General features: G+C 35.7%; 1 protein-coding gene across 1 annotated transcript in view; it reads left to right on the plus strand.

Annotated features, from left to right (window-relative positions):
- Positions 1-14,261, plus strand: part of LOC118742393 (sodium-dependent nutrient amino acid transporter 1) — a gene marked incomplete in the record, with an annotated part of 80,442 nt that overhangs the window by 1,071 nt on the left and 65,110 nt on the right.

Here is a 14,261-nt window from a genome sequence, read left to right on the forward strand (position 1 = left end):
AGCATGAAAACTCGAATTTGGATGAAACAAAATAAATATTAAACCAACTGACTGTCAACGCGCGCAAAACGTTGGCCATCTTTTCGCTTCGCGCTGCAGCTGCAACGATCTATGTGGCATGCTTTGTGCATTTTCATACAATTCATCTCATTTGTCAAAGCGAATCTGTCAGGCGAAGCGAAGCAAGCGTTTTATCTGGCATCAGCTTAAGATTTATTAAAATACATTGTGGTACATATCGCCTATATAATGAACTGTTTATTGGTTGGTTGGTTGAAGTGGCGAGTTTAACAACTCTAATTAGCACTTGTGCGTGCCGTTTTAAAACCACTACTCGCAATTTAACCTGAAAAGAAAGCCCGAAAAGAAAGCTGCAGAAGTCGGTTATATATCTCAAACCCAGCATGTGGAGTTCAAGAACTTAAGAAGTTGCAGTGGGTTAATACCAGTTATGTTTGTTAAGCCGCAGAAGCAGGGTTTGCCTAGAAGCCTGATGCTTAGCAATCGCAGAGCAGATGCTCCACGGTTTCTGCTGCATCTGGTGAACTACAATTACGACAAGAAGTGTTGTGTTCCAGTCCTAGTATTGCAGCATGGATTCCCACGGCCCAGTGGCCTGTGTAAACGGCAGTAAGTCGAGATAGATCCCTCCAATTTAGTTTAATTAGAAAAGCAGTGCGTTTTGCGCAGTAGGTGGGCCACAGACTGCTTCAGACACTACATGAATGTAGGTGCTTCAGACACTACATGAATGTAGGTTCTTCCACCCCTGCTAGCCACAGTTTTCCAGTGCTGAGAGATTCGACTCTTGATAAAGCTCAGAGGCATAAGAACCTCCTCTGCCTCTGAGATATCTAGAGCCGACCCATTCCTGACCAGCTCGTCAGCCATCTCGTTGCCATGTATTCTGCTGTTTCCCGGCACCCAGATCAGTGCAACGATGTGCCTGTCAGCTAAAACCACAACGTTCTCCCTGCACCGTTCTATTACGCTAGAGGTGATGATTACAGAGCGAAGTGCCTTGATCGCTGCCTGACTATCTGAGAAAATAGCAATGCTGGTTCCCGCCAGCTTCGAGGCTAAAATTATTTTGCCTGAAAAACACTGGCCGAATTTGGTAATCGAATAGATTCTTCGATTTGGAGGTCGGTTGAAATAATTCCCGCCCCTGCGCCACAATCCATTCCTTCCACTACTCTCTTGATGGAAGAAGTATGCCGAAGTTTTTCTTAAAGAGAAGCGAAGGACAAATGTAGTTAGTTTTTTCGCGAATGCTTGGGTTACTGAAAGTTTACAGGATACGTCCATGCCCGTACGTACGCTCTTTCCTGAACCCAAGTTCCCTCAACCTGATCCCACTCCGTGAATCACTTTCCTTGATAAAGAGATCAATCGGTGTGGCAGATTACAGATGACATTCAATGCTTCTGTTGGGCATGATCTGATCGCCCCAATAATCGCAATGCAGGCTAACCTTTGGGCGAATCACCTCCTTGTACATCCATAGCATAAGATCAGGTCGATTTTCAGATTTTCTTGCAGGAATACAGAGCATATAGGCCTTTTTAATTGGTGCTCTGTATTCACTTTCCAGTTTAATTTCGGACTGAGAATGACTCCCAAATACTTAGCGTAAAGGTAAAGAGAAAGGGTATGCCCGTTTAAGAAGCTGGGTTAAATGAGGATATTTTTCCTTGTAATGAATAATAGTGATTCGGTCTTCGAGAAATTAACGTTGAGCCCGCAGCTATTTACCCAGGAACCCAATTTCCCTGGTGCTCCTTGAATCAATTCGCTTATCACATTTTTGCACAATCCGGATACCAAAATCACTACATCATCTGAATACGCGAAAACTTTGACCCCTTCCCTGTTCAGTCTTAGACGAATGTTGTTTATTACGCAAAGCCACAGCAGCGGCGACAGTACCCCGCCTTGCGGAGTCCTCAATTTTGGATGACTGATGACTACGCTGGTGCCTAGCTTAGCGTTTACAATCCTTGTACGAAGCATGGTAGAGATCCAGGCTAACGTTGTTGAATGCCCCTTCTATGTCCAGGACCCAGCCGAGGTCTATCTATGCAGTCCTTGTTAGTCGTGTCCCTTAGTTGTTAGTGTTTGTCGGATTTTTTATTGTGCGAGGCTGTTTTTTGGTTTTGCATACTATCTGGTTTTTACGGTCGCCCGCCTAGTCACTGTCCAAAAGGAAACACATGAGGAAACCCAGGACAAGCAGCGCCGGGCTGTACCGAAGGCGAGGTGGCCTGGCACAGAGACCTAGCCATGCCATGATAACGTCACTGCTACTCACCGAGGCGATGGTGTCAGTGAGGCACCCTAGAAATAGAGTCCGTTACCCCCGACTGCAAACGTCGTCCAATAGGCACGGTCCGCTTAACACCCGTGATTAAAGGGCATTGCTATTGAAGAGCAGCGAGCCTTCTCGCGATTCCGCCTGATCATATCTGGACACCATTCTGACAACGCACAGAACATACTGGAGTATCCATTTCCAGCCCGCACCCTCAGAGAGAGTTCAGTGGAGGAAATTTTTTTTCGCCAGAACTGTACTTAAATCAGTGATGAGCAGCGCAGTCAGAACTTCATAAGCAAGTGCAAAAGTAAATAAATAAAAATTTGTTAATCAAGTGGAATATTTGTGACTGTCCATTTCCGTAGGGGTAAGCTCTTACAGTTCATAAAAAATAGAATTCACTTTGAAAGTTTATAAAGAAGCATGTTCAAATAACTGGTTAAGAAGCATTTTGAATCTATTTTATTTCTTATGGTATATGATTGCATCAATATACTACTATTATACATGTTCCCGGAAAGATAGTTTGACCACAAAAAGTTGTCAGGTTATGTTTTAAAGTGTGTATTTAAAAACATATTAAGCAAAACTAGGTTATGAATAGAGCTCGAATTTTTGTGTCTAACAATAAGCCTAAAGCATGTACATATATAACTATAACCAAAGTGTATACCCATTACATATGTGCTTTTTGATTAAAGAAAAAATTGTCCGTGATTCTATCCGCTCAAAACAAGTGATATGTCCAACTGAAGGTTATTAAATTTGCTACCTTTCCTTCATAATTAATTTTTTATAGAGACCACACATTTTCGAGATATTTACAAAGATAAAAGGAAAGTTTTTGCAAAAATTGGAAAGGATCCGGCAACGCGCATTTATTTATACGATTTCTTCTAATAGCTACTGCTTTCAAAATACCTTGCTCTGGTAAGTATTTTAACAAAGGGAGAGACGCGAATCATATTGAGAGCCATACAGCAACCTTGAAAGCTGGAATCTGGTCTTCTGGTAGTGATCTTGTTTTCCTTTCCAGATTCAGATTCAATGGAAGAAGCAAATCCTGAGGCTCCTGTTAGCAGACAAATTTTGTAACCCAATTTGGGGAACTTTGGCGAAAGAATAATTTAATAATTTTAATATCTGTCGTATTTTAAACAATCTATCATTGAAAGGTCCGCTTTTTGTATTGTCATTAAAATGTATCACCTGCCGATTTTTTCAAATTTTATGTGTCAAACGTTATGCCTGTTTTTCAGGCCCAGTAAATAGTAACACTCGATACTTTGACATGTTGTAAATATGAAACTCAAATTGGGATCCTTTTGCATCATGTAGGTGTTTATTTCATTTTTAATGCGCTCAAATATTTCTGCTTGGAATAAATAAATAAACTGGAATGGTGTTGAAAGTTGAAGTAATTCATACGGCAGAATAGTTTTATCTAAGAAGGCTCCTTATTTAGCACAATATACAGACTATTTCCAACTATTATTTCTATGTTGTTCGACATTTCAGTTCCATTGCTGTCAAAAAAGACTTAGCGCAAACCCTCACTTACTTTGGATTTATGTTTTTTTCGTTTTTTGCTCCTCCTGTGAAATAATGAATGGTGCAAATATCATATTTTGATTAGATACTCCTCATATATGTATATTTGTAATTTTTCTGCTCTTTCTTTTGAGTGAACGGAGCTGTGGGTCCTAAAACGCTCAGTAGCATCTAAAGGTCATTAAGCTGTAAAGGTTTAAAAAAAACGGCGAGTTGATCTGATCAAAATTATGCCCTGACACACGGCAGTAATACAGATTAACGAACCGAGAGGTAGTGGGATCGAGTTACATTAATTTTTTTTGCAATTCACTCAATTATTATTTAAATGTTTTTTAATTGAAGAATGCTCTGGACATCGGTCACTAGGTTGCCGTGTTTGTTCTCAAAGAAATTAGCCCTTATAATGATTCCACCATCTCGGTTTAATTGAGATTTCCTGGTGTTGTTTGAGGCTGAATTTACAGACGGTAGGACCAAAGATTCCTCCTTTCTCATCCTGGCTTTGAAATCTCCAAGCTAGAGCTGCAAATATATCGATGTCAGTATCGATATATCGAGTAATTGGTTTTTTTGCCGACATCGATATTTTTTTCGATATCGAGTATGGCATAGCCATTTTCTCATTACTTATTTTTGCGCCAAACAACATCAGTGACTGATTTAATAGACTAAAAATCTGCATACCAAATTTTTTTATAGAAATTCTTATTAAAAAGTTCGCAATTTTTAAGAAACTTTTTTGATTTTTGATATGGATTTTGTTACAGATTGAGTTATACTTTTATAAAAAAGTTATGAAAAAATATAGAAGGAAAAAACATTGCAAATACTGTAATAATATCACTTTGTGATTTTGAGTGTGGGTATATACCTCATATATATGTATAATAAAATTTTCTGTTGGTAAATGGTTCTATGCATTTTTTGAATGAGTAGATGTTTTTTCAGTGTTTCATTTTATAATTAAAAATTAACGATATATACCGATATATCGAGTTTTCGTCTCTTAAATATCGAAAATATCGAGTACGGCGAATATTGATACTTTTGCAGCTCCAAGTACGTATTGATATCGTGACATGAGCACTGTTCATATGTGCGCTCCAAGCGCGTGATCGTCATCAAGAGATGGTTGTCTCATCCTAGGCTTAATTTAACCTTCCGTTGGCAGGTATTTTTATATTGTGGGTCCCAAGCCCTGCGTCCAGCCCATTGCTGAGGGATTAGCCTTCTCGCTTCCAAATGAATGTCCGGTTGCTACGCAGAGGATACTTAGTTTTAATACTGGAAGTAGTGACCTGCTGCAAAAGAATCGTTCTTTTGCGGTTCGCCTTCAAATATGGTGGATCAATTTTTCGTAAACGTGGTGTAGTGGTAAGCAGTGCGCGCTTCCACTCCGCGACGCCTGGGTTCAAGCCCTGGTCAAAGCAACATCGCAAAAAAAAATATACAAAAACAAGTAAGAAAGTCTAAGTTCGGGCGGAGCCGAACATTAAATACCCGGCGCAAGTATTAAATATATGTTTTTTCACCCTTCCGAAACCTTCCGCTAGATGGTAAGCCGAGGTGTATCAATTTTGAGTAAATTAGCGTCCTTCAATTTCGAAATATTGAAGTTTCAAGCATTTCTTAAATATACGTTATATGAGAATCGGCCGTTATTTTAGCAAGTACAATAACCATACCGAGTTTGGTACAAATTGGTAGAACGGTTACCGATATACTTATATGTGATCATAAGTGGGCGGTGCCACGCCCATTTTCCAAAATTTTACCATAAACGTATTTCTTGGTAAAGAATTGTTGCAAGCATCAATTTTGAATAAATTAGCTTCAATATTTAATGATTTATTGAAGATTTTGTATTTCTCTAAATTACCGTTATGTGGGAAGTAGGCGTGGTTATTGAGCGATTTTAATAATTTTCGGCCATTTGCTATGCGAAGGCCAACAACTGTGCCAAGTTTGGAAGAAATTGGTGCAGCGGTTACCAAGATATACACATGTAACCATAAGTGGGCGTGGCTACGCCCATTTTCCAAAAATTTATAATATTCTTATTTTTCGTCTAAAAATTATTGTAAATATCAATTTTGAGTGAATTATCTTCAGTAGTTACTAAAATATCGCAGTTTTCGTATTTCTGGAAATTACCGTTATATGGGAAGTGGGCGTGGTTAAAGTCCGATTTCGCCCATTTTCAATACCAACCTACCTTGGATTAAGGGAAACCTACATACCAAATTTCGTTGAGATATCTCAATTTTTGCTCGAGTTATCGGTTACACGGACGGACGGACAGACGGACAGACGGACAGACGGACGGACGGACAGACGGACAGACGGACGGACAGACAGACATGGCTTAATCGATTTCTTTTTTCATCCTGATCATTTATGTATACATTTGTCTATATCTATCTCGATTCGTTTTGGCTGTTACAAACAACCGTTATGTGAACAAAATTAATATAACCTTGTGCACAAGTGCGCTCGGGTATAAAAAAGGTTTTTTCTTAACAGCGGTCGTCCCTCGGCAGGCAATGGCGAACCTCCGAGTGTATTTCTGCCATGAAAAATTGCTTCTCATAAAAATACAATCGCCGTTCGGAGTCGGCGTAAAACTGTAGGTCCCTCCACTTTTTGTGACAACATCAAGGCGCACGTCACAAATCGGAGGAGAAGCTCGGCCAAACCCTAACATATGTGTAAGCGCCAATCTATTATTATTATTATTATTATTAACCTTATTTACATTTAGTAGAAATTAGTAAAGATTACTTGTGGCAAAATTATAAATGCAAAACGAGTATTTGCATTGTTTAGCGTTAAAGATCATTATTTTTTTCTCATCTCTGAACGGCAACAGAGAAAACGACTTATGCTGGATTTGAACTAGGCATTAAATGGCAAAAATGACAAATGATAAAGTCGGGCATTAAAAAATAATCGTGTCATTACATTAAACAAATAGTCGTTAAGTTCATTTCCACATGGCATTTTTTTAAATGGCATACATACATATTTTGTCATTTCAATGCCTAGTGGAAATTCGGCATTAGAAGCATAGATTTAAGGAAAGAAATGCTCCTTATAATTTTTAAGGTTCAATTACTGACAGGCTCAATTTCAAGTCCGTTTCTTCTGGCTGAAGTTATAGTCTAAGAGCTAGCAACGATTTCGAGCAGGAATTTCAGGTGAGCTGGTTTTTGATATGACATCTCTTTCACTCCCTCGGTAAGCGTGGGGCCATCTGGCAGGCGGTAATGGTTGCGTTGACTAGTACGCATCGTATCTTAAATAATTTTTTATTAAAAAAAAAAGTATTTTTCAAATCATTTTAGTTTAGCTCAAAATTTAGTATGATGTTGTTTAAGTACTAATGAATCTAATATTAATTTGCCAGACATTCAGACATTAATTCGGTTGCTAAAGCAAGATCCAGATCGATTTAAAGCTGAAAAGTATTACGCTGGTAGTGAGGGAGATAGTAGCAAAATAGTGAATTTTCATGGGACTTTACTATGAAAACTGGAGACTATAACTACTTATCTAACCTATAACACAAATCTAATTATTGGAATATCAAAAATTAATTATTTTTTTACAAATACATACGTTAAGGCAAATAAAAACTTAAAACATTCCAAAAAACATCAACTTCTATAGTGTCGGAATAAAGCAAGAAAAGCAAGAGAAAAACAAAAATATTTTTATATTTATAACATTATCATAACATTTTTATATTTATACATTATCATAACATTTTTATATTTAAACACTGCGCAGCCACTATCCAATTCCTATGCAGAATCGCTTGCTGATTCCGAAATTTAGTATTTTTTCCATATATAAGTTTTCAAGATATTTGCAATTTACCGTTATTCAGCTTAAAAACAATGGTTCCACTTAATCACGTATATCTTAAACGAAATGTAGCAAATGAAACGTAGAAAAACTCCCCATAAACAGTATATATGCATGTATGTACATACATCAGTTTTCTATAAACTTAGTATTTTTGAGAAATTTATTAATCATTCCAGATTTTTTTATTTTTTTATGAAAAAAGAAAAGAAAATCCAAATTTAACATGAAAATATTTTTTTCTAAATTTTTTTAATTTGTATTAAAGCCTGTACCTTTACAAAAAAAGCATGCTGCTAACGAAGAAAGTCGATAGATATGTGAATAAAAAATATGTGAAAGGTCATATGAAAATGTATGACCATAATTGTACATGGCGTATGAGTAACATTCTTTACTGCTCATAAATATGTATTTCATACTTTGTTTTACCGAATGTTATTACCGATTTTCTTCTTTTCAAATTACTACTTGTTTTTTTGTTGTTGTAAAAAAAACAGGCTTTAATACAAATGAAAAAAAAAAAAAATCTATTATTTCTTAAATTTTTTCTCTGTTAAATTAAATTTTTTTTTTATAAAATTGGAAATGCCAAGTGAAGCCAAGTCCTTCTCCACCTGATCTTTCCATCGCAGTGGGTGCCTCTCTCTTCCTCTGCTACCCCAACGGGTTCCGAGTTGAATACTTTCAGAGCTGGAGCGTCGGTGTCCATTCGAACGACATGGCCAAGCCAGCGGAGCCGCTGTATTTTAATTCGCTGCATTATGTCCATGTCGTTGTAAAGCTCATACAGCTCATCGTTCCATCGTCAGCGGTACTCTCCGTCGCCAACGCGTAAAGGCCCGTAAATCTCCCGCAAAATCTTTCTCTCGCTTACTCCAAGAGCCGCCTCATCGGATGTTGTCATTGTCCATGCTTCTGCGCGAATGTTATGATAATGTTATAAACATAAAAATGCTATGATAATGTATGAATATAAAAATGTTATGATAATGTTATAAATACAAAAATATTTGTGTTTTTCTCTTGCTTTTCTTGCTTTATTCCGACACTATAGAAGTTGATGTTTTTTGGAATGTTTTAAGTTTTTATTTGCCTTAACGTATGTATTTGAAAAACAATTAATTTTTGATATTCCAATAACTACATTTGTGTAATAACGTTAGATAAGTAGTTATAGTTTCCAGTTTTCATACTAAAATCCTATGAAAATTCACTATTTTGCTACTATCTCCCTCACTACCAGCGTAATACTTTTCAGCTTTAAATCGATCTGGATCTTCCTTTAGCCACCGAATTAATGTCTGGCAAATTAATTTTAGTACTTAAACAACATCATATTAAATTTCGAGCTTTACTAAAATGATTTGAAAATTAAGTTTTTTTTTTATAAAAAATGACGTCTGGCACAATGTTAGCAACAACGGTCATGTCTGGCAATAATAAATCTATGCTTCTAAAAGTTAGTTAAAGCCAATAAAAAGAAAATTAGTCTTACTAAAATGACTTAAAAAATTAGCATTTTTAACTGTAAAGATAAGATGCGCACTAGTCAACGCAACCATGTCATATGATATGACTTTTTCGCGAGATATGCAAAATTCAAGCGCAAATCGTAAAAAACACAAAATCCAAGATGGCGGACATTTCCCATATCGCAATTGGGGGAAAATTTTATATTTTGTGTGCACCTAAACAGGAGACAACAAACAGTGTCAAAAAATTTCTTCCTGGCATTGTTTTTCTTCTTATGTCGATTTTGGTCAAAAGTGATCGGGCTATATCAAGACACTTTTGTCCCCTATTTCTGAAAATTTGTATAACTACCCAGCCAGCAAAAAAATCCTAAAACCGATCCGAAAAAGGAAACAAGGTTGATGAAGTGCGACTTTATTTTCGGATGCTTTGACGATCCGTTTTCCCACTAAAGTGTGCGGCAGAACAGACAACCACCGAAAATTGTTCGTGAAACGGATACTTTTTCGGCTGTTTTTTTTTTTTTTGAAATTTGTCTGATTGACTTTTTCATTCAAAGCGCGTTCCTTCTGAAAAAAAATTTAATTAAATTATTAAGCGCCTGACGGAATTCGAACCGGGCACCTTCTGGATGGTAACAAATAGCAGCACACTCCTCTGCACGCTTAGCCACTGCCGACTACGCATGCATGCTTTCAAATGTTTAGCTTGAACAAATAAAATATAATTATTGCTTTCAAATAACATTATCTTTTTCGAACGTTTTCTGGATACGAAAATAATTGATAACTGTAGTCATTTTCTATTCGTCTCCGGATGCGGAACATTGTACTGTCGCACAGTGCCGCCTAAGTGCGCATTTTTGTAAAGGTAATTTATCTAAAAAGAATTAAATAGAAATTTCCCTATAACATGAATTATATGCCGCCAGGAAGCCACTAAAGTCGACAACTTTTATACTAAGGGCCGTTTTCTCAAGTAACCTGTAGCTTTAAAGCTCACTTTATATTTAAAGGATGCATTAAAACTTATGATTGTGTCTAAGGTAAATAATTTTATTATCCGTTTCAAATAGGTTTAAAACCAAGAAACATACACACGTCATAAATCGATAATATAAATGTTTAACTTTAGACATAGCTTTACTTTTAATCCAACCTTTATATATAAATTGAACTTTACAGTTAAAGGTTACTTCAGAAAACAGCCCTAAGAATATTAATAAGAGCATAGCAGCGCGTAAGCGAAACAAATATCAAAAATGCATTCTTTGAAATAAAATTTTGGTTTGACGCTTTTTATTTCCATATGGATAGTAGAGAGCTACGGGATTAAAAATGTTGGAATAAAATTAAACACAGGGTTTCCCTGCGGTATTCCAGAAAAACGATTTTTTTAATCAAAATTTCAAAAAATTCTAGATCTCAATGGAATGAATAAAAAATATATGTAAAAATATGTTATTTTTATTATTTTATTAAATAGTACGGGATTTTAGCTTTCGAAATAAAAAGTAAAAACCTGCTAAGTTTTTGCACTTTTTGAAGAAATGCGTTTTTTGCTAATGCATAAAATCATTTTTTTTTTCATTTTTGTCAGTGCCATCAGATCTGCACGATTCGTTTTATATTCAAAAAGAAGTGGCAGATTAAAAATCTTGACCTGTAGACAATAGAGGTTTATTTTTTTTAAGATTTGCCACCTTATTCAAATTTTTTAATAAGTTAAATGAATTATTAAGAGAAATATGTATGGAAAGGGTTTATTTCTTGACTACATGTAGAGGGTTGTCACCTGTTTAAAAAATCAAATTCCTATTGAACTAAAGGAACTAGGTAATTGAAATAGATAGGTATTACCATATTTTCAGCTTGCAAATACAACGAGGAGGGTTACCACACCTGTTTGTAAAGTCAAATTTTAGTTAAACTAAAGTAATAATTGCGTCAAACCAAAGGTTTAAGACATCGTGTCTGTTATTTTATTACAAATACATACCTCGTCAATCAGTAATTTTTTTCTGATTACATTCCTTTAAATTACTGGACTCTTAAATTAACTCAGGAATGTTTAAACGCTACACTTATTTCTTCTAAATATGTCCAATTTTTTCTTTTGTCTGATATCCATATTGATATACATATTTCAGTTGTCTTATTCCCTCAGTAAGAGTTAATTTGATTTTCTAAACATGTGAAAAGCATTTTCAAAACCATTTCAATTGATACCCATATTGTAATATCTAACTCATTAGACTTATTAAATAGTTTTAATAAAATTTTTAACAGGTGGCAACCCTTTTCAAAAATAAAAAACTTTATTGCACATCTACAGGCCAAGCCCAGTCGTTTGACACCTCACTTTGGCAAATACAACGAACTATATGTACATACCTATGTAAAAGCCACAAGAACCCAAATTTGCAACAACAAACTACATTTACAGTGAAAGTATGAAAGTTATCCAAAAACAAATTGCATTTTTGAATTTTAGCGTCGTCAATTTTACTAAGAAGCGAATTTTCATTCAAATCCTTCCATAATTCTATTTTTGCCCACATTTTATATTGAAGGGAAGCACTGTGTGTCGGCAGAATTAACGTTTCTACATGTATGTATGTAGATGCTACAAATGTACATTTAAAATTATAAAATTCTACTTTCAACAATCAACCTACCAAAGATTTCATCTTGCTGCATTTTTATCCATTTTGGTATATTTAAAGAACAATTATGGTACAAACGAAAAGTGGCATACGGCAACCATAGTCAGCACACACTTAAGTAAACATTCTGGAGATTAATAGTAAATTAACTAAAAATAAACTCAAGAAACCTTATGCTCAATAACTTTACTCTCTTTTTCGTTGTATACTAGCATTAATAATAAAATTTGCCATGACTAATTCAAAAAGGTCATATTTTCTTTTGTTTATTTATAAACATATGTTTGTGATCAGCTGATTTTCTTACTTGCAAGTTTTCGCTGGTAAAATTTTTTCCACAGAAATTTGCAGCTCTCAATCATATTTTGCTCTCTACATATCCCCTACTTTGCAAGTTTTTTTGGGTATGAGAACGCAAAACCAGTAAAAGTTTTCTAAAACTTTTGATAGTTTTGAGTACGAGTACACTCCTATAAAGACATAAAATCAGATGAATTTAGTTCTGTAGCTGAACAGTTTTAGATTTGGACACTTAACAAATTCCTGCCTTTCGTAACTCCACGTAAATTTAAAATAATGGTTCATGGATCAAAAAGGGTAGTATTTTTGGGGTAAAAATAAGGATTGATCCAAAAAAAAAGAGGGGGTTATGACCGTCGGCCGCTGTGGTGTAGTGGTAAGCAGCGCGCTTCCACTCCGCAGCGCCTGGGTTCAAGCCCAGGTCAAAGCAACATCGCAAAGAAAAGTAGAAAAAAGTTTTTTTTTTTCTTAACAGCGGTCGTCCCTCGGCAGGCAATGGCAAACCTCCGAGTGTATTTCTGCCATGAAAAACAGCTTCTCATAAAAATACAGTTTCCGTTCGGAGTCGGCGTAAAACTATAGGTCCCTCCGCTTTAAGTGACAACATCAAGGCGTACGCCACAAGTCGGAGAAGAAGCTCGGCCAAACACTAGCAGATGTGTAAGCGCCAATCTATTATTTATTATTATTATTATGACTAAAAACGATCAAGTTCGGTGAGACTATAATTGCATGGGCAGATGTGAATTAGTCGTAGATATCCGGAATCCGCTAAAATCCGGCCGGATTTCTGGAGTTCTGTTATAGAAGATTTCATTTAAAAATCTAGTTCATAAATTCATTTTTTATTTATTTTTTGTATTTTCATAATAAAATTTAATGTTAGATACCATTAGTAATTAAGGTAAAAAATTTAAATATTTTTAAGTATGAAAAGAAGCATTTCCGAATTATCGGGCAAAAATCTATTTCTATTTTCAACATATATGCTACCCTATACGCTTAACTCATATTCTGGGTTCACAGAGGAAGGTGGTGTGCAGAGATACTTCATTTAGGGATGCAAACGATGCTTCGATGTTTTCAAAACATTGATGTTCCGTTCCAAAATATCGATGTTGACTTCGATGTGTGGCTAGACGGTAAATCGACTAGAATAGTGAAAAACATCGACATCGTTCATTCACTCCGTTCGTATTTTGCCGAATGACCAGTGTCAAGCGAGCGCTTGTTTTCGGCAGCTAGTGCAACCATCATTCAGGATAGAAGCAGTTTTTTGGGGGCTAGATTACCAAAGCTTCTTTTCTGAACTCATTTCAAAATGTTTATTCATATTTAAACAAATAAGATTTACATATTTATGATACATCATAATTATACATAACAACATACTTAAGCCCAAAATACAATAACGCAGTGGGAGTGGCAGTGTTTCGAAATCACCTGTTTTTTAGAAAGTGCGTTGTCAAATGAAGCGACTCACTTTTGAACTTTTTAGTCGGAAACCCAAAAAGTCTGGGTATGTAATTCTAATAAATCAGGTGCAAGTTTTAAGTGGCTAAAAATCGCTTTGATTTTTAATAATTTTTCTCTGGCGGCTTTTGCGTTTTTTTTTTTCATATAAAAGGTGCAACTTATAATAAATGGCGTTGATTTTTTAATTTTGTTTGCAAAAGGTCTTTCGCATTTAATTCTATAAGAAATTTACTTTTATATGGTAAAATGTGCAAAACCCCGTCAGCATACCAATCAAGGCGATTTTTAGTAGTGAAGAACTCAGTTCTTCTCTGTGAAAGATGCAGACTCATCTTGACTTTCGTAATCGAACGTATTCTTCTTTTGCGAGATGAGCTGTCAATTGACGAGTCAGTTCGAAGATTTTCAGCAAGTTGTTTGTCATTTTCTGGAGCAGATTCAAAGCCATACATACATATATATCTGTAGGTGGATAGAAATTCAGTGCAATTTTCTATTGACTCAGTGGCTGAAACGATGACCATGGTTTGACTCAGCATTGTTTTATTGACGAGATTGACTTGGAGTAGGATGGCATGCCAAAAAACTAGTGAGATGAGAAATTCAGAT

Source organism: Rhagoletis pomonella, unplaced genomic scaffold, assembly GCF_013731165.1.
Source record: "Rhagoletis pomonella isolate Grant_MI unplaced genomic scaffold, Rhpom_1.0 Rhpom_scaffold_00007, whole genome shotgun sequence".
In the NCBI taxonomy this organism is placed as follows: domain Eukaryota; kingdom Metazoa; phylum Arthropoda; class Insecta; order Diptera; family Tephritidae; genus Rhagoletis; species Rhagoletis pomonella.